The sequence below is a fragment of the Chanodichthys erythropterus genome, chromosome 10 (genome assembly GCF_024489055.1).
Source record: "Chanodichthys erythropterus isolate Z2021 chromosome 10, ASM2448905v1, whole genome shotgun sequence".
NCBI classification, from domain to species: Eukaryota; Metazoa; Chordata; class Actinopteri; order Cypriniformes; family Xenocyprididae; genus Chanodichthys; species Chanodichthys erythropterus.
This window is the reverse complement of record NC_090230.1, coordinates 35,091,958-35,101,176: the sequence shown is the minus strand read 5'-3', so window position 1 is coordinate 35,101,176 and position 9,219 is coordinate 35,091,958.

The window sequence follows — 9,219 nt, the reverse complement described above, 5'->3', positions numbered from 1 at the left end:
AAGATATGTCAGTACAAGTTGCTTTCAGTTGAAACAGCTCAAACATGCATTTTAGTCTGGGACTATATTGTCTGTGAAAGTAGGGGTTAATTAAAAAGGGGCAATACTGTCAAAATGCAATCTGTGTGATCTGATAAATGATTTTTGGATGAAGTTCTATTTTAAAATATCTGTTTAAAATGGTATGTTTTGTTCAGGCAAATGTTTGGAGTAACCAAAGTGGCCATTTGAAACAGGTGTAAACATCCATATACAATACTTTAATTGTAATAATTTAATAATAATGTGTGTCAAGTTATATCTTCTTTTTGAGCTTGAGCCTTCGGTCTGACAACAGTGGGTCTAGTGGTGACCTGTTTGACCCTCTCATGCCCTCTGTCCCTAAGGAATCAAAGTTCAGAGTTCAGCATGTGCTTCATGGTCAAATTCAAGTTCATTCTCACTATCAAAACAGGTTCCATATGCCAAAATACACAATATAGTAACAGATATGATGTAAAACACTTGCATTTGCACACCAAGGGCTATTAGCAGGCACATAATAAATTTGTCTAATAAAATAAGGTTTTAAATAATTAATATTGTTCCCTTATTGTTTTTATTATGCCACAAACGAAAAATAAACTAAATGAAATGTAACAAAGCACTCAGATAAGACGAATAAAAATATAATCCAAACAAATGTGATGGTTTGGACAGGAAATTCTGTAAATGCTCCTTTAACCAGTAATTGAGGTTATTTTACTTTTTACTTTAAATTGCTTTGTTAAATAAAATAAAAAAAAGAATTGTTGGTTTAACTTAAAAAAGTAAGTTACCTGGTTGCCTTAAAATTTTGAGTTCACTGAAATTAAATATTTGAGTTAATACAATGAAGGCGACTGATTTAATCAACAGAAATGTAACATATTATGTTATCTGAACCACATTAATTATCTAAGTTGATCTGACAAATCAAAAAAAAAAATTGTGTTAACAAATCATGAAAATACAGTGTACAATTTTACAGTGTACTTGTTAATTTCTAAAAAAAATAGCATATTTTGTCTTTTAAAATATTGTATTTGATATATATATATATATATATATATATATATATATATATATATATATATATATATATATATATATATATATATACACATACACACACACACACACACACACATTTTTGATGACATTTTTAAAGCAAAATTACTAAAAAAAAAATTCAGTATACATGCCAATAAATATAATAGATGATATTAAATTAATATAAAAATGCAGGGTATGGGTTAGGTTAAGTTTAGGTCTCGAATTTGGAAAATGTCTTTATGTGTCTCATTATAAAACAAAATAAGTCAATTGAAAGTAAAAGAAAAACATGGCAATATTTTTTGTAAAAGAAACTCTTAATGTGTAGCCAGCTGCTTAACGACGTGAGTGTGTGTGTGTGTGTGAGAGAGAGACTCTAAATCAGCTGTCAGCTCTTGGGGCCTCTATGTGGGCCTATAGTCGTGGATAGTTTACGAGTAGCCCGTTGATTCGTGTGTGGATGTCTCAGTACAGCATCCCGTTCCAGATTCCCGTCACACACACACAGGCTCTCCAGCATCCTCCATTCACTCCAGCTCCGCTGTTCCACCCTCCACAGTGATGCAGATGAGCAGGGTGCACTTGGACCCCCCCCCCCCCCCCAGCCCCCCTCCCTCGCAGGGCTGTCTGTCATATTCTGCCCCAGACAAGACATTGCCCACTTGCCCTCGAGCGTGGGAATGGGGGTCCACGGGCGTTCACATCATCTCCCCCACGTGCGCTCGACCGCATCAATTAAGGATGAGTTTCTATGCCAATCCATCCCCATTCCTTCCTCCATCCCATTATGTCCCAATTATTTCATTTGAGGAGCTTGAATAAGTCCAGAGTCAACGATACTCGGACGCACGTGGGTTCCATTGAGATGACAACCACAACAAACTTACGCCTTTGTCTTGCGTGTCTCCTATGTGCTTTGCACTCACCCTTTTCCCCAAAAGCTTTATACATATGATGTGCGTGAAAAACAAATCACCTTGAAGCGTTTGCACGTGCAATAACACACCTAACGCCTATATTTCTTCATTGCACACAGCTAATATTTAATGCTCCACGTTGAGATGCTGATAGAAGCGGTCCTTACTTTCGGTTATCTAGCTTTATGACGACCAGCACACTCATACAGCTAGATAACCAAAGATAACAACACGCCTCCAACATATGATGTGTCGCCCCACAACAAGTGCAAAAAGCCCTTTTGCCCCAATTACTCCAAGTCACCAGATGCGAGTAATTAGTTACATGCAAAAAAATCCCGAGAAAGTTTTTTGCTGTCCTTCCGAATGAGGTCGATCCGATGCAACTTGGCTCCCGCGCGTAATTCTAGAACTTCTTAATTCTTGACTCGAACGATGGAGATAAATCTACAAGACGCGAGCCTGCTACGTCCATCCATAGCAGCGAGGATGCTTTTATTCCAAGCGGAGCTCGACTTGCCTGGATTTACAGTGCGGTACGCATGAAATCCTGCGTATCCATGCAAGAGAATAAACGGGCACGCAGCAAAAAACGCAAGGCATAAAGGCAGCATCGGGCACAGAGAGAGAGCTGGAGAGTAAACACATGCGTACTTGGGTTTGGGCTTCAAATATCATTCTCGTAACATGCGTAAAATGCGCGCAGGTTTGATCCGGAGGCATTTTCGTTCCTTTTGCTCAGGGTAACATCATGACGTCCTTATGGCACACGGATGATGACGTGCTCACGGATGACAGGACTGACGCACTCAATGGGCTTCATCTCTAGTGCCCAAAATGCGCACAAATCTCTTGAGGTCAGAGGTCTCGAGGTCACGGGGAATTTAAATGTCCATTTGGAGACGCACGCGGCGACGCGCACCGGTTTTCTGCAGTGTGCAATTATGATAATAAACCAGAGTCAGAAATGAACCGGGGCTTAGGGCAAATTCCTCTGCTTTTCTAACATATGATATATTTCTAGGACATATATAGTCTATTCTTTTATATGTAGGTGAGTTCATTTCTGCTACTCTTATAGAGCCTCATCTTTTCCGTTTTGCAAGATGTCTCGTGTGCCAGTGGTTTAGTAGCTAGAGTGAAACTCCTAGTTAGTTTGCCTCAGAAAACGCTTATAGCGACATATTTAAGGAACGCACTAATTATGAATTATAATATTAATCATTCTGAATAGAATAAGGGTCTCTTACATTTCAGAAATACTTTGCTGATCTGTTGAATGCAAACAGGCCTGTGCACAGACTTAAATATAATCATGAACTTGAGTATTTTCACTCTTCAATTTGCCTTATTCGTTTCTGCAGCAGCACAAGAGTAAAATGATCCAAGTTATTATAATATGACAAATAACCCTGAAATATATTATCACTGGAAGGATGCACAAAATGATCTAACCATTATTCCACCACTGATTAAAGCGATATATGCATGTAAATATTTCGAAATACATTTTCCCCGGTACATATTTTAGTCCGAACACAATCGACAAACACACACATATATAAATGTTTAGCTTTTTTCTGAGAACCTAATAGAAAGCACAAATACATGATTTCTAAATGAGAGAAAATAAAGCAGCTGAATGAAGCTTATATAAAAGCATCTCAGGGATGCAAACAGTGAAACAAAGGTTTGCCTTTATTTTAAAAGGCTTCACAATGACTATATGATTATATTTTTTTATCAAATATAGCTTCATTTTAAAGCTGTTTTAATCTGATGTTTAATAGTAGCTCTTAATTGAACACCCTGAAGCAATTAACCACTTAGAGTGTTCAGCGTGACGTCACACTGAGAGGACAATTAACACTTATTTATTTGTTATCGTTTGCTGATCAGCACGTGACTTGCAGGTCAAAGACGCATGTGTGTAAAGACTTTCGATTTTTATAAAGGTTTGTTTTGGATGTACATACATTGTTTAAATAGAATTCACAAGCAAATAATTGCCAAACATTATGTTCAAAAATAATATTACATTTAAACAGTTTTCCTTTTTCTGACAATTGAGAAAACACTCTGGCCAAACATGTTATGTATAAATATAGGCCTATTAATAATTTTAATAAATTTTAATAATTTTTTTTTTGCAAAATTAGAAGCATAAAGTATGCTACTTACATTTTCTTTGGACTCCCCATGGCAGCAAAAAAAAAAAACAAAACAAAAAAAAAAAAAACATTCATCTGGATGTGAATAAACGAACATCCTCGATTAGAAATCACATCCTCGAAATCCTTCTACGACATGTTTGCTAAAGATGCGCGAGGCACCGTCGTTTGAAACGGTCTTATTCCATCCACAGACAGGATGAAGGTGTGACTGAGGGAAGAGCAGAACTTCCTCACGTGCTGCCTGCGCTCGAGCGCGAATGGAAAGTGCAGCGCGAGCCCTGCAAGTTTGGGTGGGCTTGAGAGGGGGGGGGGGGGGGCAATTTATGATCCACCCCTTCTACCTCTGCATTATACGTGCGATGAAATTCATATTGCATTCAATTGCCCAAACTTGCTCAGATTTCGCTGTGTGAGTTTACAAAATGTCTCAGTGACGTGACCAGGTGTGACTTATAGCCTACCTGAATCCTCGTGCAGTTTGTAATGTATCGTCTCCATTGATATTTTCTACAATTAGGATATTTTCACTTCCTTTAAGAGTACCATTTTCTTTTCTTTTTTCATTTAATTTGAATTCTACTACTATTATTATTATTATTATTCTATATTTGTATTATTCTGACACTCATTTGATGCAGGACCGGAGGGGGTCACGTTCAATGACGTCGTCTTGTTTGTTACGTGCAGCCATATTTAGATACACCAAGGAAATTAGTGATGCTCAATATGCAAATCAAGTCATAATGACTACACCATAGAGACGAAACAATGTCTCGTGCAAAACACATCGTAATCTTCTATGTGGGATCTTGATCTACGAGTTTATTTCTTAATATTCTGGATGTTCATGTCGTTGGAGGAAGGAAAAGAGAGCATGTGAGAAATTAACGCCTGTAATAATCAGCTGCTTGATGTGTCTTTGTGTTTGTCACCAGGCAGAACAGCGTCTACATGTGCTGCACGAGCTCATCTGTATTCTCTGAGAATTTCAAAGTTTTTTTTTTCTTCTTCAGCAGGTGAGTATTTTTTATTTGAGCTGTTAGGATAAAATATTAGATTTTTTTTCCCACGTAGATTATTTCTCACAGAAATTAAACAGCATTTTGTCTGGACTGTAGTTCAGTTTTTAAGAGAACAGTCGAGTTTTATTAAAAACACATTGGGTGCCGACTTTCATTGCAACCAGAACATTTGTTTGTAAATGTATGAATTAAGACTAAAGGGAAGCAAATGTTTTAAACGCACTATTTAACTAGCTAACTAGTTAAAAATAACCCCAAACTTACGTTTGATTTCAAAGCTATTGCGTCGAAAGGACATGAATCCAGCAGCTGCAGGCGTCAGATGTGTGTTTGATGGAGTTCATGCTGATGTTCTCGTGTTTGCTCACGGGGAGACGAGAGAAAATCGCAAACAGGTTTTCTTAACGAGCAAACACTGCAAAATGGCAATTATTCATCACATCTTTTTTTTTTTTCTTTTTCTTTTTTTTTTTTTTTTTTTGCCTCAAAGCAAATATTGTTTTTAGGTATGTCTTTAAAATAAAATATATCAATAGCTATATCTGGTTGTATAATGTGCAGTACATATCTATCTAAAATAGACCATCTAGGTTGAATCTTTTCTGTGCTGATTATTCTTTTTTTTTAGTACGTTCATGGACATAAACACACACACACACACACACACACACACACACTCACACACTCAGACGTAGCCTACACACACTCACAATGATTTTGTTTAGATTAAAATTGTTACAATTACTGTAATATACAATTACAGAGCAAATTTCTTCTTTAAAACGTAGACTGTGATGTATCTCCTATTTCCCGAAATAAAGATCTTTGTTGTCATTTAGGCTAAACTCGAAGAAATCTCAGTGATCTTAATGCAATACTTGTGGATGTGAATTCTGTGCTAATTAGTGTTTATTTATTTAAAATACGTTTTAATTCGAAATGTATTTATTATTACTAGTTCTTGTATTTTACAATAGGTTGTTATACATTATCCCAGACTTGAGCTTTTATATTTCGACACTTCTGACAGGAAGATCCGCCTGTTGTTGCACTACAGCGACACCTGGCGGCAGCTTCAGTCCAACAGCAGCTCTTCAATCAGAGCATTTAATAATCATGAATATGAAAGATTTATTCGATTTATATGATCGTTGCTATACAGTGATGCAGTTATTTCATTTAGCACAGTTTTCAGATAGGTAAAAGCTTAATTTTCACCATAAATTAAAGAGCAGCTGAATATATTTTGAGCTCAGTTCTTTATTACATTAATGAACTATCTATCTATCTATCTATCTATCTATCTATCTATCTATCTATCTATCTATCTATCTATCTATCTATCTATCTATCTATCTATCTATCTATCTATCGCTTTATGTGTTTATAATTTTTATCTGAGTAGTCTCAAAATAAAGATGTGACTAAATTTGCGTATTTACTGCGGAATTATTGTTTGGTTTGTTGTTTTTGATGACAACTATAATTGAATAAACAATGATATATATTATATTCAAAGGCATGAACGTGTTTTCGCTTAATTATTAATAAAAATAAAAATATCCTCGTGCTGTCGATATGTTTTGTTTATTTAAGCTCAGACGTACAGTATGTGTTATAACTAATTTCGTCGACTTTAATTTCACGGAAGATTTGTCTGGGTGTATGTTTTTATGAACTGAGATGTCGATATATTTCCGAACGCGACTGAAATTTGCAACGTTGTAATAAAGAGTAGAATTCAACAGCTATTATAATTCAAACAAACGCGGTATTTTGTGACAACTGGTGTATTTAGAACCAAACATTCTTAAAATAATTCTAATAATTCTACCCAGCTCTTTTCTTATTTTCTGCTCTTATGTGTGATGATGAATTGTAAAAGGTGTTGGATTGCAACAATAAAGATGATTATCAGTCCAGTCTAGTAAAATGTGAGCATAAAGACATGATTTTAAAATGGTTGATATTTACTGCATATTTTGCTATTAATAAAGGCATGAATTGCTTCATCTATCAATCCCTAAAAGTCAAACAGAATCACATGCAGCTTACCACAAACTAACACTAATTTCAATCACAAGCCTGTATTTTCCTAAATGTGTTTTCTGTAAATATTTCATAAGCAGTTTACTGTAGACTTATGTTTTAAATATGAAGTTACAGATCAGGCTGTGAAATGGTCGGAGTAATCATATTTGAGCCTCTGAATCTATCATGATGGTTTAAATCACGATTTATGCCTTTTAGTTTTGACACTGGAACTGTAGAAGAGTTTATGCAAAAACCTACTAGAGAAATGTGTCTGTAAAATGTCATACACTCGTGTTTTGATGAGCAATACACCAGAGTTTTTAAGGATTTAAAATATACAAAAAATACAAATTCTGGATGGTATCTTTCACCAAAACACTTGTTTCGCAACATAATATGCAAAGACAACTGTCTCTGAAGAAACATTAGACAAATGGTCTGTTAATACTCCAGCAATCCATATGCATTAACCTGATGAGTTAAAGGATTAGTTCACTTCAGAATTAAAATTTCCTGATAATTTACTCACCCCCATGTCATCCAAGATGTTCATGTCTTTCTTTATTCAGTCGAAAAGAAATTTAGGTTTTTGAGGAAAACATTCCAGGATTTTTCTCCATATAGTGGACTTCAGTGGGGACCAACAGGTTCAAGGTCCAAACTGCGGTTTCAGTGGAGCTTCAAAGGACTCTACACGATCCCAGACAAGGAATAAGGGTCTTATAATTGGTCATTTTCTATAAAAAAAAAAAAAAAATGTATATACTTTTTAACCACAAATGCTTGTCTTGTACTGATCTGCGACGTACCACGCATTACGTAATCACGTTGGAAAGGTCACGCGAGATGTAGGCGAAAAACTCCGTCTCATCTTCTCCTCCACTTTCAAAAGTGTCCAACATCGTTAGTCTTTGCACGTTCTGTACTTCTGCCTACTTCACACGTGACCTTTCCAACGTGATTACGTAATGCGCAGTGCTTCACAGAGCAGTGCAAGGTTAAAAGTATATTATTTCACTTCTTTTTTTTTTTAGAAAATGGCTAACCGTTTATCTAGATAAGACCCTTATTCCTCGTCTGGGATCGTGTAGAGATCTTTGACGCTGCACTGAAACTGACATTTAGACCTGTTGGTCCCCAAGTCCACTATATGGAGAAAAATCCTGGAATGTTTTCCTGAAAAACCTTAATTTCTTTTCGACTGAAGAAGGAAAGACAAACATTTTGGATGACATTGGGTTGAGTAAATATCAGGAAATTTTAATTCTGAACTAATCCTTTAAAGAGACAAACATGCAAATATAAACAAAGAAAGAAAAAAGTCTGAAGTGAAATTGTTTATATGGCTTTATTTTTGGAGCTCACACGGCTTTACCTCTCTGTTCAACATCGGCAAAGCTTGAAATCACATTCTGACTCATGTGGTCAACAGGTAGCAACAAATGCTCTGCATTTTTATGAAAATATAAGCAAAATGTATTGTACATCTCTTCCACCGGGGACAGGCAATACATGGCCCAGAGAACTTTAACGTTGTTAACACGGCTCTGAAATATCAACAACATTTACAAGAGAATTTGTGTATTTGGAACACTTCCCGATTCCATTTAGAATTGTAAATCGCGTCCATTAATTCCTCAGCCCTGGGCCCGTGTAGTCTTAAAATGGTGCGTGATGGCTTTCTCTCTCACTCCGTTAATCGCAAATAAACCTGCAAATCCTGGCAGGTCTGTTTACTCAAAAGCCTCATTGTTCTCTATTTACATAAATACGTTGAACCTGCAACACAACAACGTCTGTGATAACATACATTTGCAAGTTAGTGCGCATTGACGTGAGCGTAAAGGCCCCGGTCTGTACGGGAATATTACTTGTACAAGCCCTGAGACACGTCAATGCCTCCTTTAATAGTTTAATTATGAATAATATATTACTGAAACTAAAAAGTAGCTTTACCAAACAAGAGTACCAGACTTCTCTTTTTAATCCTGTATGCTT